The sequence below is a fragment of the Mauremys reevesii genome, linkage group 12 (assembly GCF_016161935.1).
Source record: "Mauremys reevesii isolate NIE-2019 linkage group 12, ASM1616193v1, whole genome shotgun sequence".
NCBI lineage: Eukaryota > Metazoa > Chordata > Testudines > Geoemydidae > Mauremys > Mauremys reevesii.
In genome coordinates, this window is record NC_052634.1 from 50,083,128 (window position 1) to 50,107,383 (window position 24,256).

The window sequence follows — 24,256 nt, forward strand, 5'->3', positions numbered from 1 at the left end:
AGGCATGCCGCCGAATCCACCTTACCAGAGGTCCTCCCGCAGGCATGCCACCGAATCCACCTTACCAGAGGACCTCCCGCAGGCATGCCGCCGAATCCGCCTTACCAGAGGACCTCCCACAGGTGTTGGGATAGATCTGTATTACATTATATACTAATGTTAGATGTGTAGAAAGTGTGACTAGAAAGGAGCAGTGTGACAGTGCTGCCTGTGGGAGCCAGCTGAGGTCACTCAATAAGGGTGAACTGCAAACAGAACGGAGCAGACAAACCCCAAATGCTGGTCATTATTCCAATACTTAGATTTACCAACCAGCACAAAACAGCTTCTGTAGCACCTCACTGGTTACTCAGAATTCCAAACAACGCAGTTCCCTTAAAGTGCCCAGCCTCAGGCCTCCGTCCAGACACACACGTCAGATATGATGATGATTCCTGAAAATCTTATCTCATCATATAAAAGAAAAGGTTCTTCCAATCCCAAAGGATCAGCCACACACCCAGGTTCAATTATAACTTAGATCTTACCCAAAATACACGCTACAGCCAATTCTTATTAACTAAGCTAAAATTTATTAAAAAAGAAAAGAGAGTGAGTGTTGGTTAAAAGATCAATATACAGACAGACTTGAATTCAATTCTTGAGGTTCAGATGCATAGCAGACGTGAGCTTGTAGTTGCCAAAAGTCCTTTTAGAAATAGTCCAGAGGTTATAGTCCAATGTCCATATTCAGGGTGGTTCCAGTCAGTGACTCGGGATCTCAATCCTTATGGCTTAAGATTTCCCCATCTTGAAACCCAAAGCAGATCTGAGATGAAGCAAGATCATGTCCCAGGCTTCTTATATATTTCCAGCAGCCTTTCAGCCTGAGAAAACAACAGGCTTAACTTCTTCTCCCAAACATCCTGGCAATTAGCACAGGGTAATTTACCCATTAAACAGTTCCGATCCAGGTTAGCACAACCTTCAAAGAGACACAGAGACAATAATACTATTTTACTCAAGTATCATCATAAATGTTAATATTCCTTTTTTTGATCTTTGAATTAAAACTACAGCAATAGACAAGACTTGTTTGCTGACATCACAAGCCCTGAGCAAACATCTCCCCTTCTACCTCTAACAATGCAGACTTGCATTTCAAAGCTCTATTCATTTACAGAGTTCTTAAGGTTCACCCATGGGTCAGGTCAGTGGGTGAGGTGAGTTAATTAACACTTTCTGGCCCTGTCACCTTTCAATGAAATACTATATTACACTCATAACGTCAGGGGAGGTCAGGACTGGGATGGCAGGGGCTGCAGATCAGGAGTGAGGGGCACTGTCAGAACTGGAGGGAGCGCAGGGGGCTGCAGGTAGGGAGTGAGGGGCACCAGCAGAGCTGTGAGTCTGGAGGTCAGGACTGGGATGGCAGGGGCTGCGGGTCGGGAGTGCGGGCACCGTCAGAGCTGGAGGGAGCGCAGGGGGCTGCGGGTCGGGAGTGAGGGGCACCAGCAGAGCTGTGAATCTAGAGGTCAGGACTGGGATAGCAGGGGCTGCGGGTCAGGAGTGAGGGGCACCGTCAGAGCTGGAGGGAGCACAGGGGGCTGCGGGTCGGGAGTGAGGGGCACCGTCAGAGCTGGAGGGAGCGCAGGGGGCTGCAGGTCGGGAGTGAGGGGCACCAGCAGAGCTGTGAATCTAGAGGTCAGGACTGGGATAGCAGGGGCTGCGGGTCGGGAGTGAGGGGCACCACTAGAGCAGGGGGGAACCCAGGGGGCTGCAGGTCGGGAGTGAGGGGCACCATCAGAGCTGTGAGTCTGGAGGTCAGGACTGGATAGCAGGGGCTGCGGGTCGGGAATGAGGGGCACCACTAGAGCTGGGGGGAGCGCAGGGGGCTGCAGGTCGGGAGTGAGGGGCACCAGCAGAGCTGTGAGTCTGGAGGTCAGGACTGGGATAGCAGGGGCTGCGGGTTGGGAGTGAGGGGCACCAGCAGAGCTGTGAGTCTGGAGGTCAGGACTGGGATAGCAGGAGCTACGGGTCGGGAGTGAGGGGTGTCACGGAGTCCCTGGGCGATGCTCTGGAACTGCTCCCCACAAAGCCACGCAGGACTCTGGGGAGCCTCCTCTCCCTTGGAGCAGACTGTCTTCAGGGGAAAAAGCTCACACGGCTTCACCTCCTGGGTCTCTCCTTGGAGCATTCAGCATCCTCTGCCCCTCCGTGCACTTCCCACAGCGAGTCCGCCCAGGTGGGGTCCTGGGGGGGCCAGAGGGTCCTGCCCCCCCACTTCACAGTCAGATTTGACTCTCAGCCAGCCAGTAACACAGAGGTGTATTTAGATGACAGGAACACAGTCCAAAATAGGTCTTGCCAGTACAGACAACAGGACACCCTTTAGTTAGGTCCATCTGGGGCCCCAGGGAGGCCACAGGCTCATTGGGAGGCCCAAGCCCCATGGGGGCTCCCCTCCATTTCCCAGCCAGAAAACTGCCAACCCCTCTCCAGCTCCTCCTCTCTGGGCTCTGTCTCCTTCCCAGGCCAGGAGGTCACCTGATCTCTTTGTTCTCCCACACCTTTAGCATCCCCCTGCAGAGGGGACGGGCCTGGCCATTAGTTGCCATGGAGACTTCGTCACATGACCCACTCTAGACGAAGTGAGGCAGAGTTTTGCCCAACGTCAGTTTGGAACAGCCCGACTGAGCCCGGCAGTTTTCTCAAAGTATCTGCTGTTGTAAACCGCATGTAGTGTGGACGTGCGAACCCCAAAGGTATCAAACATGAAAGACACATAAGGCCAATTACGGGGAGGTTTCCATGGCCAGGCCTGAGGGTTAAGCAGCTGGGCTCTAACAGCTGCCTCCTCAAAAGGAAAAGGGACCTCAGCACCCATAAAAATAACTGGTTGCAAAAATCAATCATCCTGCATCCATCACCACTTTAAATTCTGACCTCTCCTGCCCGATGTGTCTTTGTTTAGCAAACAAGTGAACTGGGGAACTCTGTGGCTGTTACCCTCTAACTCAGGAGAAGGTTACACATCTTGACTCAAGCAATTTTCCTCTTCACAGAATATTTATTTTAAAGTTTATCAAAATAAATTCCATTTGAAATAGAAATATTTACAGTCTACACTGGGGCTCTATTTTCATACATGCTATTTCTCTCCCATGTTCCCCCACTCTAATTCCTTTGGAGTGAGGTTTTACTTTTCAAGATTAGCCACCATTTCCGATATAGGAGGAGGAGCAGCGAGAGAACTAGAAGAAAACCTGAATTATATTGTAACACTGAAAGTTATCACATAATCAGCCTCTTACTTTACACTAATTAACTTCATGTTTAATTTCATTGTCGCTGGTAACAATTTATTCAAAGATTATAAAATATAAACCTATAGGGCAGTTTTCTCTTAATTCCCATTTCCACCCAGTGAGCTTTGTGTGAAGTCACATTCTGCAATAACCTAGGAGCCTTCCATTTCTGTGAGTTCATTTCACCCTGGGTCTTCTCCCAAAAGTGTGGGTAGAAGGGCTCTCATGCTAGTGGGTAGGCTGCATCATGAGAAAACCACCTGTGCTCTATTTCCACACCTTCTAATCTTTCAAAGTAGCAGGAGGTGGAGAAGTGATACAAATGCTTAAGACTTAATAGCAAAACTAAGAGACCAAACCACAGAGCCAGGACTCAGCATTCATGAATCCTGCGGTCTGAACTTGGAATCTGATACATTCCCTCATTGGCTACCATCATTTGCCCAGTATGGAAGTGCTTCTTGTCCAACAAGGCAGCCAGATTGGGACCCATAGGCATGGAATGGCTCTGAAGGAATCAGCTGTTTCTCTCTGTGCTTCATGAAACTTTGGATCCAAATGGTAAAAGACAGTTGTGCTGAATTTAATCATGGCGTCCTTTAGGAGTGACCAATGCCACTTAACTAGGGAGCAGCATTCTAAAAATAGTTTACCTGGGCCACAGGTCACCATAGCTTCCATCTCTAGGGTGAAAATAAATATCTGCAGTTTCTCCCCGAGTTCTTGTCGAATCTTTGAACTTTCTTGGAGTAATTTTACACATCTCTGGTATAGAATTCTTCACCAACCACACAACGTATCAATAGTGATAGTGAGGTACAACTCCCCCAACTATGCCCTTTCATTTCTTTAATCTGGTGGCACAGATTTAAATTAGGGACTAAATTCAGGTGTGGCTTAGAATCCTTGTAAAACACCAAAAGTCAGGTAGGTATGGAAAATAGGTCTCTTTCTGCAGCTATATCACATTCAACACGGATTTCATGAGCTGAACAGAAACATCACTTCCATTTTCCCCCCTCCCTACCTAGCTAGGAATTGCATTTCCCAAATAATAGGCAACACACACCTGATTAGGAAGGCGATATCTTCAGGAGTCACCTCCTGCAGGGCCCAGGCCACAACTGCTTTGGGGGCCAAATGCAGGGGTATCGTGCTTCGTTCCAAGCCATTTACTAGGGACTCATCTTCCCAGCCCTTTAGAAAAAATACTGACCTAACCAACTGAACAACAGGGGGATTGGGATGCTGATGGGAAATAAGGGAATCCCTCTGACTTACCCTATCTTCTTCTGTTCTTATAGCCAGTGAAATGACATTTCTCCCTATCCCTGCCCTGTTCCTGCTCTTCGTTATAGTTCAATATATTTTAAGTGAGGAAAATGGTAGGAAAAATATCTGCTCCCCAGCACAACCTGAAGCAACAGGGAATGAAACAATTTGTTCCGGGGGGGGGGGGAACTTGATGACTAACAATTGCTTTGAAATGGGGGAACAGTATAACCGTGCTGCTCAGGGTTTGTTTAGACTAGGAAAAGTGATGGAGTTTAGGTCAGGTCCAGGGGAAAGCTAATGCCAACCACTGCCCCTGGGCTGCATCCACTCTACAACTATAACTGTATTTTTACACCAAGATCACTAACTTGAGCAGCCAACACCATGTGCAGCCCTAGTGGATGTAAGGCAGAGGTAGCTTTTCCCTCAGTGTTGCTTGTTGGGAATCAAACCTGTCCCACACCTGGAGCTGATGAACATTCCTGGCTGGAGGGAGACACACTCCTACGAGTCAAAAGGAAAGGAGTTGATAGAAAAGATCACAGGACTGACCCCAAAGTGGTGTGAGCTGCAAAAGGCAGAAGCAGGCAACTCATCTAGGGGAGCTGAGAGAACACGGTGAAGATGGTGCAAAGATCACTATATTAGAATTAGCAAATGTGATTTTTTAAAAAACAAATCTTTGGCCAGCCCTAATCAAGGCATTTCTTACAGTTCTCTCTTGTGTGGATTTTCTGATGTCTAGTAAGGATTGAGCTCTGACTGAAACTTTTCCCGCACTCAGCGCATGTGTAGGGTTTCTCTCTTGTGTGGATTCTACGATGTTTGATCAGGTCAGAGCTCTGATAGAAGCTGTTCCCACACTCAGAGCATGTGTAAGGTCTCACTCCTGTGTGGATTTTCTGATGTGAGATGAGGGCTGAAGTATGAATGAAGCATTTCCCACACTCAGAGCATCCATAAGGTTTCTCACCTGTGTGGATTTCCCTATGTCTGATAAGATTTGAGCTCTGATTGAAACTTTTCCCACACTCAGCGCATGTGTAGGGTTTCTCTCCAGTGTGGGTTCTCCAATGTCTGATAAGGGTATAGCTCTGATTGAAGCTTTTCCCGCACTCAGAGCATGTGTAGGGTCTCTCTCCTCTGTGGATTATTTGATGTGTGAAAAGGTCTGAGCTCCCACTGAAGGTTTTCCCACACTCATGGCATGTGTAGCGTGTCTCTTCCAAGTTGATTCTCTCACTTGTAATAAGGTCTAAGTGGCTCCTCACGTTTTCCTCTGGCCTCTGCTGAGTCTCACAGGCTTTTGCTTTTTCTGGGAGTGCACAACTCCCGGAAACATTCCCTTTGGATCTTTCTGATAACGTCCCATGTGGTTCTACTTGCTCAGCATCTTCCTGCTGGGGTGTCTCCTCCTTATTCTCACTCACCATTCCATCACCTGATGGGAGAGAGAGAGAATCCAGACACAGGTCACTCCCTGTGCCAGAGAGAAAGGAAATATCAGAGACAGGAATCGAAAAAGAGATGAACAAACCAAGATATGTGCAGGAGACATCAAACCTATGAGGAACTGATTTTCCCCAAACCCTTCCCCAGAGGAGAGAGGAAAGGATCAGTTTTGGTCTGCATCTCACGAGAACACTCAGGGGAAATTGAGATCGGGGAGCGACCTGCTGCCAGTTGTCAGTCAGAATAGGAGGGAAGCCATGAGTGACATCTGCCTAATGATTCCACATCTGCAGGGAACAATCCTGAACTTGGAGAGTTCACAGGGTCTTTGTAGGGCATCCCAAATGTTTCCTGTGTTCACAGACAGTTTCTGAGTTGGTTTAACCAATCCCTCACCTGTGCAGGCAGCTCTCAGGAGCACTTCTTTCTCAGAGCCCTGGTGGTCTGGGACCCACGGCTCTTCCCCTCGTTCCAACTGTTGTACTTAAAGTACAGCACAGGATCTTTTCAGGGTGGACAAGGCAAAGTGCCACATTTCTTGGCAATACATGTATCGATTAACACTGTATCACATGCATGTGATATATATTACACTCATGCGCTCACACACACCCACAAGCACAATCCATCTTGTTGTTGTTACCAACTAGTTGCTCTCCTTAACTTCACTGGCCAGGTGAGTTAGATGGGGGAGGGGTGGAGCCGGGCTTCTGTTGATCCGGATCAATGTGCCCATGTGGGGGAAGGCTAGCTCAGTGGTTTGAGCACTGGCCTACTAAACCCAGGGTTATGATTCAATCCTTGAGGGGACCATTTGGGGATTGGTCCTGCTTTGAGCAGGGGGTTGGACTAGATGATCTCTTGAGGTCCCTTCCAACCCTATGATTCTATGTTGACAAGACCTGGGGTCCTCTACAAGACACTTCACATTTATAGCAGCTTCCTTCTCATGCAAATCTGTACCAGATTCAAAGTCTGTGGCACCTCCTTCTGGGGGTTAACTTAATGCTGCCACATTTATTTTCAAAGAGGGTGTTTTCAATAGAAGGTGCTTGCTTCTAACTCCCAAGCCCATCAATATGTCTGATGTTCTTTAATGAGCCCACTTGACAAGTTTTATTGCTCTTGAGTCTGGCTTCCATCCCCCTCCAACTGTTGCAGCTGTCTGGAGGTGCTGCCTTCCACGCCTTGCTCATTCACACCTCATTCATTCAACTGGGCACTTGATTAAAGGGGAGGGGGAGGTCTTATTCTACTCCTAGCAAAAAGATATTTTTCTTCTACCTTAACTATCCTTACGAGCTATAACATTATACCAAGACTCAATACAAAGTTTCTATATAAGGATTGGATACAAAGTTCCCATATCAAAGGACTTGACACAAAGTTGCATGAAAACAGAGGTCACACATGGGTAGCCCCAATACAAGGTTATGTGAAGAGGCATAATACAAAGTCATATGAAAGTTATGCAAAGATGCTTAATGCAGAGATTTATCTACACAGCTGGAAGCTCACATCAGGTTTGGAAACTGGAAACCTTACTCCAGGAAAAGAAAACAAGGGAGGTCAGTGCAATTTGTGGGATACTTGTCACAAAGAATAGTCCATGATTTTAACCCCAGCTCATTTTAAGCAGTAACATCCCAAGATCAGCTTCCTTGGCTTAGAGTGGCAGGAGAGTTATTATTATAAATCAGATTCATTACCTTAGTGCCTAAGGACTATCAGTGGGTCCCCATTGTGCTAGGCACAGTACAAATAAGAATAGCCCTGAAGAATTTACAATCTAAATAGACAAGACAGACACAGAATGGGGGAAGGGGTAGAACCCACTGTTAGAATATATCAGAGGGGTAGCCGTGTTAGTCTGGATTTGTAAAAGCAGCAAAGAGTCCTGTGGCACCTTATAGACTAACAGACGTATTGGAGCATGAGCTTTCGTGGGTGAATACCCACTTGGTCATACAAATGTGGCGGAAATGTGCAGGGGCAGGTATAAATATGCAGGCAAGAATCAGTCTAGAGATAATGAGGTTAGTTCAATCAGGGAGGATGGGGCCCTCTTCTAGCAGTTGAGGTGTGAACACCAAGGGAGGAGAAACTGCTTTTGTAGTTGGCTAGCCATTCACAGTCTTTGTTTAATCCTGAGCTGATGGTGTCAAATTTGCAGATGAACTGAAGCTCAGCAGTTTCTCTTTGGAGTCTGGTCCTGAAGTTTTTTTGCTGCAGGATGCCTACTTTTAAATCTGCTATTGTGTGTCCAGGGAGGTTGAAGTGTTCTCCTACAGGTTTTTGTATATTGCCATTCCTAATATCTGACTTGTGTCCATTTATCCTTTTATGTAGGGACGGTCCAGTTTGGCCGATGTACATAACAGAAGGGCATTGCTGGCATATGATGGCGTATATTACATTGGTGGACATGCAGGTGAATGAACTGGTGATGGTGTGGCTGATCTGGTTAGGTCCTGTGATGGTGTTGCTGGTGTAGATATGTGGGCAGAGTTGGCATCGAGGTTTGTTGCATGGATTGTTTCCTGAGTTAGAGTTACTATGGTGTGGTGTGTGGTTGCTGGTGACAATATGCTTAAGGTTGGCGGGTTGTCTGTGGGTGAGGATTGGCCTGCCTCCCAAGGCCTGTGAAAGCGAGGGGTCGCTGTCCAGGATGGGCTGTATATCAGTGATGATGTGTTGGAGAGGTTTGAGCTGGGGACTGTATGTGATGGCCAGTGGAGTTCTGTTGGTTTCTTTGTTGGGCTTCTCTTGCAGTAGGAGGCTTCTGGGTACACGTCTGGCCCTGTTGATCTGTTTCCTTATTGCTGCTTCTTAGCACTAATCCTGCACGCACCCTCCCCATGTCCTGCCACCCCAGAATTATTTACTCCCCCCCTTCTCCTCCTCTCACATGGCTCTGTTCTTCCTTCACCCATGGGCTCCTGAATGGCAACATTATACACTCTCCTATTAAAAGAGGAGCTCATCTGACTGTCACACAAGCCATGCATGAGTCATACACCTATTTACTCAATTTAGAATTCTACAGGAGGCATATTTTCCTCCTAAAATGAGGAAACTGCATGAAAGCTACAGTTATTAATGTAGTTATTAAGGTATCCTATAAGGATACATTAAATGCAATTTTAAAATGACTGACAGCACCAAAAAGGCACATGTCCAAAAATTATTCTAGTGGGTGGGAGATAAGGCAAAAATATGGGGGCAAGGAAACTTGTCAACACTTGTATGACAAATAAAGTTATTACTGCTCAGGTTCTTCAGAGACCCCACAGCTTCTAATAACTGAGGGGACAGGACTCCTTACCCAGCGAGGTCACAGTCTCATAGTTCTCCTGCATGACGTCTCTGTAGAGGGCTCTCTGAGTGGGGTCCAGCAGAGCCCCCTCTTCCCTGGTGAAATACACAGCCACCTCCTCGAAGGTCACCGGCCCCTGAAAGAGCAAGAGTCCAACACTCAGTACCTGCTGCCCCACTCACAGCCCCACTATTCATGGGGGAGAGGAACCAATCAAATGGAAGCTCTGAGACAGAGACAGTCGGCGGAGTCCTATCCCCACACTGCTGAGAGCAGCCAGGGGGCATCACGGTAAAAGAACAAAGAGAGACCCCTTGTCTCTGCCAGCAGATCCATCACATGGCTACGAGCCAGAGGCTGTTACAACCCCATGTAGGGAACCTAACACCCTCTCCACTGCCAGCAGCTGGATATGAGGGGCTGAGACATCTTCCCTACACCTTCCTACCTTTCCATGTCACACCAGCCTCTGGCTAGCAGGTTGAGGGTTCAGCACCAGAAGTCTGGTCAGTTTTCCCTGCCCTGCCCAGGGGGTTTGTGTCTCTATTTCCTGTTTTAAAATTAGGGAATTTTCTCCCCCAACATCCAAGCCTTTGTTCTGAGGATCAGGGCCAATGTTAAACAAGTCCCAGCAGGTTTGTCACACTCTGTCCCCCTCCCTTTCTTCACCCAGGGTATTCCCTGCCCCCTCCAGACGTAAGTCTCCTGAAGTTGCCACCTCTTCAGTATTTACAGCCCCTCTCCCTCCAGTAGGAACCCACCAGCAGCCCCCCAATAACCCCTACCTGGGCTGGCTCCACTGCAGCCATTTCTCTCCCCTGTCCCACGGGAGGATGGGATGAACCGGAGCAAGACGTGGGCGTCATTCAGCAGCCTGGCAGGGCGAGAAGGGCAGTTGTGGGGGTTTCAGAACAGGCTTTAGTTCATTTCACATCACAATTCCCCAGGCCCTTTCCTGCAGACAGACATCCGAGACTCTGCCATGCTGGGAAATGCTTGATCTCTTTATTACAGTGTAGACCTGACCCCTCCTGCCAGGGTAAATCCACAGACGTTTTTCAGCCTCTGCAGTAATAAAGTCTCTGAACAAAAGGCTAGAAAGGAGCAGAACCAAAGGGGCTGGGCAGGCTCCATAGGGGACACTGGTTCCTCCTTCCCCACCGGTGCCCCAGCCATGCCCTGTGGCTGGCAGAGAACGGCCACCCCATCTCCACCCCAGAGGGAGCTGTGTCTCAGGGCTCCCCCAAACAGCACCCAGGAACCCCATCCCTTTTGGGAATGACTCAGGGCAACAATTTCCCACCCAAACACGGACGAAGTGCTGCAGATGAAATGGGGGGTGGGGGGAAGCCCCCCCCAAATATGAGGAGAATTTAAATTGACATTTGAGAATTATGGAGAAAATTGGGGAAAAGAAGAGACTAGAGAGTCAATAATTTTAGGAAAAACGAGGAATCTCCTTGGGTTTGACAGTCCTGTGTGGTGAGTGGAGAGAAAAGGGGAGAACCAGAGAGACTTGTTACCAGTACTGGGAGGAAGTGGCACAAACAGGAGAAGGATGCAGGTATCTCCCCCCCCGACTCACACACACTCTCCCCCTGGACTTTCCCGGCTGCACAGAGACCGTTCAACCCCCCACCTGCCCCACAGCCCTTCCCCCGCCTGCCGCTCCGGCTTCTCCCTCCGCCCCCGCCAGCCACACAACGGGGAACCCCGGGCCCCAGGCTCTGTCCCCACCTGGATCCCCGCGGGGCCGGGGCAGATCCCGGCTGCAGCTGAGAACAGCGGCTCCGCTCCGGCCCCGGCGGCTCCAGCGCTGCTGGCAGCACGTGGCCACCAGAGACCAGCTGCTGAGCCCGGGTTCCCGCATCACAATGTGCCAGAGCCCCGCCCCCAGGAGGTGCCCCGCCCCCAGGCTGTGCCAGAGCCCCGCCCCCCGGAGCTGCCCCGCCCCCGGGCTGTGCCAGAGCCCCGCCCCCAGGAGCTGCCCCATGTCCCATCTCTGGGCTTTGTTCTCCTGCCTCCTTCTTCCCAGCACCCACCGCTCCCAGCTGCTCCCTTCCTGTGTCTGCAAACACCCCCCCGCACCCGGGGCGGGCTGCAGCGCTCGCTGGGGCTGTCTCCAGTGGCTGAAGTTGCCTCCATCTCTGCTTTACCTGGGGGGGGGAGAGACAAAGAGAGGAGAGGAGATGGTCCCAGGGTGTGAAAGCAGAATTAGGGGGCTGGGAAAGGACTGTTTGGAAAGGTGGGTTTTTGCGAGGGGAGGGGAGGTCAGACTTGTATTGGACCAGCTTCCGGTGGGGAGAGATAGAGAGCGAGAGAGAAGCGAAATGCAAGCTGCGCTCTTTCCCCAGCAGCAGGTGGGCCACGTGGTCTCTCTGATGGCCTGGCTGCCCGGGACGGGACCCGGCTACCACTACAAGGCAGGCAAGAGCGGCGGCCCGGGCGGGCAGGGGGAGGGGCCCGAGCGGAGGGGCGGAGCCGCGTGAGCAGGTATGCAGATCTGTGTGCGAGCAGAGCATTGTGGGAGCGGACGCAGGCTGCCAGGCAGGGCCCGACTTTGGCACCGGGAGCTCGGCGTGGAGAAGGGAGGGGCTCCGGGGGCCGCGTCGGGGCAGCTGTCGGCAGTGGGGGCCGGTGTGGGCGAGGCCGGCGGTCGGTCCGCCCCGTGTGTTATAAGTGTGGGGCGAGCGAGGGCGGGCGGCGGCCGGGCAGCAGGAACTCATACTTACTTGGCAGGGGAGATACCATGATCACGAAGGTGGTTTTCCCAGGATGAGGCTCATCCATTGCACTGCGGGTGTGCTGACCCCTGTGATTTCCCTAAAAGGAGGAAACTCAACTGCATAATTTGTGATAGTGGGGGACTGCATTTGCACTCTCCCCTGGTGATTGGTTGGGACAACAGAAAACCAAAAGTGGGTTCTTAGGCTTAGTGCACTGTAAAGCAGACTCTAAGGGCTTGGCTACACTTACAAATTTGCAAAGCACCAGTGTCGTCAAAGCACCAGCGCTGGGAACGGCTCCTAGTGCTGTAGGTTATTCCCCACAGGGAGGTGGAGTACGGACAGTGCTGGGAGAGCTTTCCCCCAGCGCTGCTGCTTGACTACACTTAGTGCTTTGAAGTGCTAAGTGTAGCCACAGCCTAAGGAAAGCAGGGTTTTTTTTCTGTACCTTTGGGAGTGCTCTCTTTCTACAGACCCTGTACTTTTGGGCACCTTTGTCATTCCTCCTCGTAAGCAAAGCTCAGCTCTGAAACATTACTCGGGCCTTATAAGGCTCTCTGTGTTCTTGGCTTTCCCTGGTCTTTTGCAGCTGATCTGCTCTCTAGTCTGCTTTTGGGGGGCTTGGACTGGTGCCTTCCTTGGCTCTATGGGGACCTGCCTGCCTGCCTGCTCTGCTTCTTTCCCTGCTTGTAGCTTCTTGCCCGGCCCTTCTTCTCGGGCTCTTCCTCCTTTGACGGGAGGACGGCCTGTCCAAAACGCCTGTCCCACCTGGTCTCCTCGTCCAACAGGCAGCTTCGCCCCCTGACCTGGGGCCGCTTTGGCTTTCGCTGTCTGTTCCTGTCTCTTGGTGGCCACCCTGTCTGTGCTACGGAGACTAGGCTGTCACAACCCCATGCTGGAGGAGGGCTTTCCGTCGCTTGAGGCCCACCCACCGCCTGCCCGAATGCCCTTTAGCTACGCTGTGGGTTAGGGCGGCGTGGCCGTGTCGCCCAGGAGCGGGTTTTCCCTTTTGCACACCTCTGACGGACGGAGCTGTTTTGACTTAACTGTTCAGCACGCACCGACCCTCGGGCCTGGGCTGCACGGGGAACGTAAATCGGCGCGGCTACATCAGTCCGCGCCTTGGTCGGAAGAATTCTTCCGTCGACCTAGCTCCCGCCTTTCGGGGAGGTGGATGGCCGGCACCAACGAGGAAAACCCTCTCCAGGACCCTTCTCCGGGAACAGTGCCCTTCCGTTTGGGGAGATTATGCTGCTTTAAAAAAGAGAAATTGTTTAACTGCCTTTCTCTGAGGCAAGGTTGACTTTGTATTGCTTCCCTCGTGGCTCCTTATAGCAGTTGTGTTCTGAAATCTTTAGGGTTTGACTTCATTTATGATGAAATCTTGCTGTAACTTTATTCTAAGTTTCAATGAGTAACTAGACCTGAGCTGTTTGGCGTGTTAGTGGAGGATTGTTTAAAAACCTGGGATTCCAGTTTCGGCTGCCTTTCCATTACATTTCCTCTGAAAGCCCACCGAAAGCCTGGCTTTTCCTGCCCTGGCTTTTCCGCTCAGGACAGGAAAACGAGAATGGAGAGGTAAGCTGTGCAGGGAACTCTTCCTCAGCTCGCACTCCACCCCCAAGGGCCTTTCGAGGTCTTCTACGGACTTCAGGTTTCATTTGATTTCCAAGGTTTATGGGCTCATTAATTAGCCATCTCTCCTAATGCAGGGATCCTACGGGTCAGACCAAAGATCGATGGCCCAAAAGAGCTAAGAAACAGAAATAAAGGTGAGAGCTAGGCGTTACATTCAGATGAGAATCCAGAATCTGACTGTGCCCTGGCATGTTCAACGCTGCCGAAAAGAAGGAGCTCGTCAGGTCCCTCTGCTAGCACCCAAATCTGGTGGCTAGTCGGTCTGCTGGGAAATAAGGAAAAGGAAAAGAATTAAAGGAGTCAGGCAATAACAAGGAAATGAAAAGATTTGTTGAACGGGTTCTGTCTGATTGACTGTCTTCCCAGCTACCCGTCCAAGTTAAAGACCTAGCCCAGTATCCTGTCTGCTGACAGCAGCCAATGCCAGGTGCCCCCTACTATACTTTTTCATACTATAGAAAAGCTTCAGCCAGTGACACCAGCTCAGGGAGCACTCTTCTGTTTTTCTCACAGCAGGCAACAGCCTTGCCAAAGCAAAGCCTTAAAAAATTGGCTACAAACTCATCAACATTCCTCTCCACGGAAATCTTTAGTAAAAGGCGAAAGATTTATACGAACTGAAGAGAAAGCAGAGTACATAGAACTCGTGGCAGAGGCGCTGCCGGGGCAACCGCCTACGCTCCCAAAAGTCAGGGTGACTACTCTCCCAGCCCGTGTCAAGGCCTTTTGGGGCTGATGTCATTTGCATGGTTACACCCACCCCGGATTGCATGATGGGAATGCTTGTCCAAACGGTCATTTCAGCTGCTGCGGGTTCCCCAGTCTCTTTGTTATTGGGGCAGGAGTAATCCAGTGTATTTTCCTGTTGATTTTGGATCAAGGACAGAGTAACTGTACCTGGCATTTGAGGCCTGAGAGCGTCACCCTCGCCTGAAAAGTACTCACCATTAAGGGGTATGGGTTCCTAACGGCAGTGCGTGGAGGGAGGTAGAAATGGATGTTTGTTGGTCTCTCGCAGGTGCTGCTGATGTCCTTTCTGCTGTCCCTGGTGTGGAAAGACAGAGGCAGAGGCGGTTTTGAATCTCTTCAAATTGTTGTGAGTGCTGCAGTTGCTCACCCTAAGCTTATGCCGTTAGATCTCTTTCACGGTGTATTTTGGCCCTGAGAGGTAAAAGGTGTTTTGTTAGGGAGTGAGGTAGCAAACGTTAGTTGCAGAGGTGGTGCATGTGCCAAAGAAGTCTTGGTCCTGCCCCCACCCCCGTTCAAGAGTCCAGTATTTGCATAAACCCACCCACTGACCTGTGACTAACAATCTCACTCTGCTAACTCTTCCAGAAAAACTTTTCTGCCAGGTTCTCATTCCAAACTATATTCCTATGAATTTAAGCTTTTAAATAGCATCAGAGTCCATCTCCTTCAGTATAACTCAATTTTTCACTTATCTGTCTAAGATTTTAAGTGTATGCTTTAACACATTTTTTGTAATAGGATAATAATTAATTCTATTTTTCAACTAAAGAGAGAAAAAAAACCATAAAATGTGCATTTAGAGAGTTCAGAAGAATCTCATGATGTTAAACACCTATATATTTTTTTTTTGAATCTGTCTTAAATTGCTATTCTTTGGAACCCATGTCCCTTGTCTAATGATTTTTATGTAGGTTCGGGTGAGTCCCGAAATCATGAACTGCTAAGTACCGTTCTACTGTTTTTGATTCATATGACCAGGATTACTACATTTTATTACTCCTGCCCTATTAAGAAAGAGTTTGGGGATCCCACAGCAGCCAAAATCACCATTTGGACAAGCACCCCCATCATGCAATGTGGGGTGGGTGTGACCATGCACATCAGCAACAAAAGGCCTTTACAACACATCACCAACAGATGGCAGGGTAGAGTTCATTCTGACCCTGCTTACATCCTCCCCCCAGCCAAGAATTGGTGATCCTGATAAATCACACTCCCTATTATACCAACTGACTGGTATTGAATGCTGATGTTATTGCTAGCAAAAGTAGCCACCCATCTCTGCCCTGTAGCATCCAGCTTAGCCCTTGTTAACACAGAAGTCAGTGGATTGTTCTCTGTCCATACCTGAAACTGAGCACTGGACAAGTAGTCTGGAAATTTCTCAGTGATGGCCCATTTCAAGGCCAAGAACTGCAGCTGGTGGATGGGATAGCGAGTTTCGCTATCAGACAGTCCTCAGCTGGCAAAGGCTACAGATTTACATTTACCTTCCACTTCCTGGTAGGAGACTGCTCCCAGACCCTCCAAACTGGCATCAGCATGCAGGATAAACAGTCTGTTGGGTCAGCAAGGACTAGGACTGGCACATAAATCAGGCAAATAATGATTTCCCATAAAGCCCTGTCACATCTCTCATCCCGCCATGTCCCCAATGGAGAGGAGAGGAGCCCCTCCCCTGTCCCAGGCCAGGCACACCAGATCTTTGGGGGGGAGGTGTCCATGTCCCAGCCTAGGTGTGCTGGAGCTGCTGGAGAGAGAAGTTCCTTCCTCAGCCCGAGCCCACCAGAGTTGATGTTTCAGTGGGGGAGAGGTATCTCTCACCTGGTTTTTAGATGCTCTGATGAGAGGGAGCAGGAGGAAGATTTTTCTTCTCCTTGCATTTCAAACCCTTCACCCTGCCCCCAGCCATTTTCTGTTCTAGCCTGATCTCTCTCTCACGTCTCCCGGGCTGTCCTTAGCCATAGGCAGCCACATGGGGCACAGCTCTCCGGGGAGCCTGGACAGATGGGAAGCAGTGGAGCAGGGCTGCTGGATCCTAGAGAGAGCTGAATGCAGCACAGTCTGAGGGAGGGGATTGGCTGCTGGGGTCTCTGGGAAGGGAAGGGGGGAGGGGTTGAGGAAGGAGCTCACCTGTGAGTGTGACTCTTTTCCCTCTAGCTGAGGTGAGGTGAGGCAGGCTCTGCGGCTCTGGAACCAGTATCCTTGTCCCCCATAACATCCATTCTTCTCCCGCCCTGCCCCATGGAGCACCCCCTCCTTTTTCCTCTGTCCCCAGGAGCATCCCTCTCTCTCTTCTCCCTCCCCTCCATCAGGGCTGGGTTGGGTGAGGTGCTGGGGGGTAGGTGGGGGGAGGCTGGCTACCTGCTGAGGAATGAAAGTGAAAGTAACTCACTTCCTCGGCCAGGATTGGAATGTCACACAGGGCTGGGCTGGGGTTAGCCAGATGTGTGAAAAATCAGGACAGGGGGTTGGGGTAGGGTGAGCAGATATCCCTATTTTATAGGGCCAGGCCCAATTTTGGGGTCTTTTTCTTATATAGGCTCCTTTTACCCCCCCACCCCCTGTCCTGATTTTTCACACTTGCTGTCTGGTCACTCTAGGTGGGGGTAATTGGTGCCTATATAAGACAAAGCCCCAAATATCGGGACTGGCCCTATAAAATCAGGACATCTGGATCTGGTCACCCTAGCTGGGGAGCGCCTCTCCCCCGGGCTGGCAGCTGCCAGTGATCCATCTCATCCGGGGGGAGCTGCACAGGGCAGGATGAGCTGCTGTGGCTCCATGGGTGACCTGTCCCTGAGATCAGATGCTGTGCTAACTTCACCATGGTCCGTAAGGCTGGTGGTAGTGCCCATTGGCGTGTGATTGGACCTGAGGGTTTGCTGCTGCTGTTGCCACTTTGCACCCCAAGAGGTGGATTTTGGGGTCTACTGCAGCTGTTGGACCAGCAGGCTTGGGGGTGAGCCAAGCATGAAAGCAGTGCTGTGTTGCCATTTAGATTGTCATTTAACAACTTAGTTTGCCAAAAATTCTTGCTAACAATCCTGAATCCAATTTCAGTATTTAAAGAAAAAAAATCAATATCTTAGCCAAAAACAGAAAATTAAGTTGTTGACAATTATTAGTGACAGGTTTGGTTTGAGGCAGGGAGTGGGCCAGTTTTCATCAGAGAAACAAAAAATGTTGACTGACTTTCCCATAGCCTGTTACTCCTGATAAGAGCCCTCCAGCAGCTGTAATATGCTCATCTCCTTACTAGCGTATAAAGCAGGGGTCGGCAACCTACGGCACACGCGCCAAAGGTGGCAGGTGAGCTGATTTTTGATGGTACGCAGCGGCAGGCTGAGCGGCTCAGCCCATCACTGCTCTGGGGTACCGGCTGCTGCCCTATTGCCAGCTGGGATACCGGCCGTCGGCCCCACTCAGCACCTGCTGCTGACCTGGGGACCCCCAAGGAACCCCAGGCTGGCAGCGGGCTGAGCAGGCCGGCTGAACCACTCAACCTGCTGTCAGCCTGGGGTTCCATTCACTCAGCCGGCAGCGGGCTGAGTGGGCTGGTGGCGGGCTGAGCAGAGCCGGTGGGGGGGTTGAGTGGCTCAGTCTGCTGCCAGTCTGGGGTGCCGGCAGCACTCAGCCTACTGCTACTCCGGGGTTCCGGCTGCCGGCCCCTTGCCAGTCAGGAGCCCAGCCGCCGGCCCCACTCTGCCTCCTGCCAGCCTGGGTGAGCAGAATCCCAGGCTGGTAGTGGGCTGAGGGGGGTTGGCGGCCAGGATCCTGGCTGGCAGGAGTTGGTGGTCAGAACCCCAGACCAGCAGCAGGCTGAGCAGGGCATGGGATCCTTGTCTAGGGTTCCAGCCACCAGTCCCGCTCAGCCCGCTGCCGGTCTGGGGTTCCATTTACTCAGCTGGCAGTGGGCTGAGCAGGACTGGTGTCCGGGACCCCAGATAATAATAGTTTATTTATATAATATAGACATAGAGAGAGACCGTCTACAAACGTTAAAGTGTATTACTGGCACGAGAAACCTTAAATTACAGTGAACTTGGCACACCACTTCTGAAAGGTTGCTGACCCCTGGTATAGACTGACCATATGTTGTACTAAGATTCTCCTGCTTTTTTTTTTTCCTGTGAGTCAGTATAGCTTTTGCCAGCCCAGAAGTTGGGCAGCCAATGTTTTACGTTTTCACAATGTTTTCTCCAACTTTCATAAAGTAAATACATAGTTACTATGAGTTAAAAAGGCCCGGGACACTTCCTTGTGAAGAATCTGTACAGCAGATCATGCTAGAACTGTGAAAATGTCAGTTTTTGATGGCACTTTAGAGGCAGTGATTTATCATGTATTTTATCATGTGAATGTGCTGCTATTGCTAATGTCTTTCCAAACAAAATAAGGCACAATAGGACTTCTGTAACATTTCTGTGCTACCTTAATCTAGATGAGATGATGCTGTGCTGACTTCATTTTGGTCACTTTGTGCTTTACCTAGCAGTAAAACTAGGGTTATATTGTCCCACTGTTTGGAAACCCAGCTTATTAAACTGATTTTGCAGCCAAAAAAGCCAGAAAGATTGCTTTTAATTAAAAACAAATCTTTGTTTCAATACCTCTTCATATAAATTTCCAATAAAATTTTGACAAATTAAAAAAATTATATTATTTGCATCATTCTGTCAAATCAGAATTTTTTCTATAGTGCCACTTCTTTAGTGCTAGTGCATCAGCATTACAGTGTGCTTCATTAAGTTAAACTGGTTTAATAACGTGAATGTGGCAAGTTTTCCAATACTGTATGCTTATATTTGTGTTGCTAAGAGCAGATCAGGCACAGGGGCACCAGTTTAATAATCTCGCCTAGGGCACCATAAATCCTAAGGACGGCCCTGCATGCCTCAATTCTCTTTTTCCTGGCCTTGTTCCAGAGCCCTCACAGCCCAATTCTCTGCCCTAACGTTGAGCCCTCTACTGCCCCCTGAACCTCTCATTCCAACCCCACCCCAAAGCCTGCACCCCCAGAGCCAGTGCTCTCATCCCCCTGCACTCCAACTCTCTGTCCCATGTAGCCTGATTTAGGGTGTACTAATAATATTAATTTGGAAAATATGATGAAAATTTAATTTATTAGCTTACATTTTATTTAATTTAATTGAGTTATAAAGTTACAATTGCATTACTGCTATTCAAAAGATACATATGGCATTATATGCAACAAAGTTTTGGTTAATATACTCACACCCTTGCTTGATAACCTGGTGGTAAGAGACACAGGACCAGCCTTGCAGTTCAGGTTTCTCAATTCTTGAGTGAAAGATGCAGTGCTTAGAAAAAGCTAATGTTACTTTGGGTTTACTTGAATAAGTTAAACTTAAAATCAAATCCTAATAAACAAAGAATAAAAACTTAGGGAAACCGAGCTTAGCCTAGTTACTTTGAAACTTAAAGTTTAAGAACAAGTACAGCCTACTGATAGTAGATAGAGAGAGAGTGGAGGAAGTAAGTCAGACTGATAGAGCGACGTGCTCTAGCGAGGTGGGTTACCTCTTTTATAGGGCACAAGCGCCTGAAATCCTTCCTCCTATGCCCAAATTTCATTCCTTACCCACAAAACGTTAGGGTACGCTTACTTCATAGGCTAGTATGTTTGTGCGTGTTGATGACATGTACATATGCACATAAGTTCCCTTGTGGTGTACGTGTTAATTCTGTGGGTACAACACTGAAAAACCCCTTATGCCATTCTCCATTGTCGATTGGTCTAGGTAAAGGTCTTAGACAAGCATGGGTACTTCTCTCTTTATTTAACAAGATAAAGGTCAATTTTCCTTTCTCTATAGCATCTCTATAGTGTAAAAGGTCACACTATAGAGATGCTAACTTTGCCTTAGCTTAACATACAGGATATGGCCTGTAGGTTCTCTTAAGTCATGTGCCCCAGCCCCCTAATCATTTTTATTGCCCTCTGCTGGACTCTCTCCAGTTTGTGCACATCCATTCTCATGTGGGTCCCAACCCCAAAAGTACTCACATTTCACCCCAATGGCTCCAAAATGTACATAGGGTGCTACCATTGTCAAGTCACTCCCGAGCTCTCCAGTGGAGCCTGCTGGCAGAGAACAAGGTGAAAATTAACCAGGACGTTGCTCAGTCAATTCCCTCTGCTCCCAGCAGGTGGTATCGGAAACCTCCAAGATCGCTCACTTCCCTTTCTCTCATCAGCTTCAGGCCCCAGGGTTACAAATGCACAAACCAGTTGAGATTCTCCCCTGGGCTCAGGGTGTGGGGCTGCTCTGAGGATGGACTTGCACATTTGGGATATTAGTGCAAAGATACAATTTCAATTTCTCATAGAGAAAACTGAGGGCATTGGGAAAAGTTTTCAACTAGCAATAATCACGCCTCGGATTAACCTCATTGGCTATGATACTGCCACTTCTTATTTAGTGAAAGGAAAGCTGCAGTGACAGCCTGGTTACTGAGATGCAAAACACTTTCCTCCTGGGAGAAACAAGAAGTTAGAATTAGAAATTTACATAGTTTGTTCCAGTGTTGGCACAGGTTTAATTTTGCTTCTGTGTAGGTTTGTTTCAGGCTGTGACTGTTTTGGTTTATTGGGTTGTTTTGTTTTTTTTAATTGGAATGGAGCTTTTAATTGACATTTGCTGGATTCGAATGGCTGACCTGCAACACCAGTTTTGACATAGTTCTGCATATTTTATACAGATTTGGCCAGTATTCAAGGATGTGATTCCTTTATGGGAGGTTTTAGTGGTCAGGCTTATTTATTTTATGTTATTTTCTCATCCTGCTGTAGCACACCTTTTTGATAAAATGTTGAAATTATTAATTTATGGCATTGTTAGTTTTTATTTTTAAAAACAAAGTTTTTCTTAATGTTTGGGTTTTAAATTAAGCATTGTTTTTTGTTTCAATTTTTCATTTAGGTTTTTGTTGTTGATGGGATCTTTAAGAACTTTGGATTTAAATAATATTTTTATCTCAAGGTTCCAAAGACTCAGACAAGGTTTTCATCTCGAGGCCAAAAGACCAAAAACATCAAGACACTTGATCATGTCCTTGGATAGACCAAGAGACTACTCACACTTGATCTGAGCTCATAGTATTAAAATTTGGACAGATTTAGATTATTAAAGTAAACCGTTTACTATTTTATTTTAATAAAGGTTGTATTGCTCCCATAAAGGGTGGGGCCAGGTGATGGGGGGCACAGCCCCCCAATTTTTTTTGTCTAGCCCATCTCAGTCCCCCGCCAAACGAGAAGAGTCTGATGCCACCCCTGCTGGTCACTGGGTGTCACTGCTGCTCCATGGGAAGCATGCTCTGTGCATTACCCAGATTGGTGGGAAACACACTCTGTGCATTACCGTGAGCGGTCCCTGGGGGTCACTGCTCCTAGAAGGCAGACACACGCTGTGCATTACGCCACCTGGCCACTGGGTGTCACTGCTGTATCAAGGGAAACACCTTCTGTGCATTACCCTCAATGACCACGAGGTGTCACTGCTGCGCCAACGGAGACACCTTCTGTGCATTACCCTGATTGGCCACTGGGTGTCACTGCTGCGCCAAGGGAGACATAAGAACGGCCAGACTGGTTCAGCCGCAAAGTCCATCTAGCCCGGTATCCTCCTGTCTTCTGCCAGGGGCCAGTGCCAGGGGCCCCAGAGGGAATGAGCAGAGCAGGGAATCATCCAGTGATCCATCCCCTGCCACCCATTCCCAGCTTCTGGCAAACAGAGGCTACAGGCACCATCCCTGCCCAGCCTGGCTAATAGCCACTGATGGACCCGTCCTCTGTTCATTTATCTAGTTCTTTTTTGAACCCTGTTATAGTCTTGGCCTTCACAACATCCTCTGGCAAGGAGTTCCACAGGTTAACTATGCAACTGCCCTGAGCTTCCCCCCACCCACCCCGGGTTGTATCTGGAAAAGAGGATGAGGATGAGAAGAGCCATGATGTGTCTGTCACTAGCTGGTGCCTCAGTTTCCTCTAGGCAGCAGTGCTGCAGGCTCCTTTGGTTAGTGTCCATGCAACTGTGTCGGGGGAAGGGGGAGTAGAGGCTCATGCCCCCCAGCCCCACACCCCTCCCCCAGCAGCTGGGGAATCCAGGCCAAATGTAACCCTGGTAGCTGGGCCGGGATTAGCCTGGGCCGGGGTAGGGCTGGGGAGGAATTGCGGGGGGGACAGATGCACCCGCTGTGAGGGGAGATCCTCCCATTCTCTGCCAACCCCCCTCACTCCTTGCAGCACGGCGCACCCTAGCATTTCTTACTCTGTCGTGGGGGTGTCTGCTGCCTGCTTCTCCCTTAGCATCATCACTCCCCACCCTGGGTCACTGGCATCACCCGTCCTGTGCAAACAGGCAGGCCCTGGTGTATCCCATGGCGCTGCCCTGCAATTGTGGGGGCAGCTGTTGGATGGAGCCATATTGAAATATGGGGGTGGGCAAGGCTGGGGACCAGGACTCCGGGGTTCTCCCATAAAATGTGGGAGGGGAGTCGGGGTTAGGGGGTAGAGTGGGGGAGGGGCAGGGCTGGGATCCAGGGCTCCTGCTTTTTCTGGTTTTCTCCACCTCCTGCAGCTGCCTCGGTCCTTTCAGTGCGTTTCCTGTTCCAAATTCATTTGCTGACTTGTGCAACCCACCCCAGAGGTGGCTGCATCTCAGTGTTGGGTGAGGCACCCTTGGCTGCATCACCCCCTAACCGCGTCTCTCTCTCCCTGCAGGTGACCCTGCAGCACTCGGCAAACATCCGCAAGATCGTGGGGGGCGCTTTGAGCATTGGGCAGGCAGGAGCCAGGATCCCAGCCCCCCCGCCCCGAGAATGGGACCCAGCCCCCCCTTACTTTTTACAGGGATTAAAGAGGGGGAAAGGGGGACAAATCAGAGGAGGGGGGTGGCCAGGGTCTGAGCAGGGGGTGGAAATTGACTGGTCGGGGGGTCAAGCAGCTGGAGGCAGAGTTAGGAGAGGGGCTGAAGGGCAAAGTCAGGGAGGGGGGAAGGAGCCGGAGTTAAGCCCAGGGGGAGGCGCTGCCAGAGGGTTAAACCCCGGCACAGGCAGGGCAGAGGGGTAACAGTTACCCCGGGGGGCTGAGACTCCAGTGTTTGCAAAAACAGGGTGTGGGGAGCAGAGGGGCTTTTCTATTTCCCCTCCCACAGGCAGCACCTCTCAGCATGGGCTTCCCAGGGCTGGGCTCTTAAAGGCACAGGCATCCCACTGCCTAGACACTGCAGCTCCTCTCTGATGTGACCTACTGAGGTGCTGCAGTAGGAGTCTCAATTCAGTGAAACTGGGCATTCCCTATACGCCCCCCAGCCAGGGGGCTGTGCACCCCCTCCCCAGAATTTCCCCAACACCCCCCACCAGTGGTCAGGTAGTTACATGCAGCGCTGCCAATGTTGTCATTGGTTGCAAATTTGAATGGAAATTGAAACATTAACACACACTTTAAAAGCAGATCCAACGTATGAAAAATACCTGTACCTGAGAAAGTAAAATAGGATTGAAAAGTCTGGACAAAGCCGGGTTGTGTTTGCTGTTGTGTTTGCTGACAATGTCGGTGCATTGGCTTCAGCAATGTTGGCCAACCTCAGAATTTCAAATGATGATTTGGAAGCAAGGTGTGAATGACTCTCCCCTGACAGCTAGTGATGAGCCAGGGTTGGGGGAGGCTTTGGGACCAGACTGTATTTACATGAACTCACCTACTCTGCCGAGGTGTCCAGCAGACAGAGCTGAGCCGCCTCTGCACTAGGTGCCCAGAGGAGGAGGGAAGGTGTGTGGGGCTC

At 49.8% G+C, this 24,256-nt stretch overlaps 3 non-coding genes across 3 annotated transcripts; 1 reads left to right on the forward strand and 2 right to left on the reverse strand.

Annotated features, from left to right (window-relative positions):
• The first annotated feature begins 12,054 nt into the window (after window positions 1-12,054).
• On the forward strand, window positions 12,055-12,216 carry LOC120376256. The gene has a single exon (XR_005587158.1). It is a non-coding gene; the product is annotated as a U1 spliceosomal RNA (small nuclear RNA).
• Window positions 12,217-14,215: 1,999 nt separating this feature from the next.
• Window positions 14,216-14,331, reverse strand: LOC120375997. The gene has a single exon (XR_005586924.1). It is a non-coding gene; the product is annotated as a U5 spliceosomal RNA (small nuclear RNA).
• A 6,420-nt stretch (window positions 14,332-20,751) lies between these two features.
• On the reverse strand, window positions 20,752-20,891 carry LOC120375946. The gene has a single exon (XR_005586880.1). It is a non-coding gene; the product is annotated as a U4 spliceosomal RNA (small nuclear RNA).
• Between the last annotated feature and the right edge of the window lie 3,365 nt (window positions 20,892-24,256).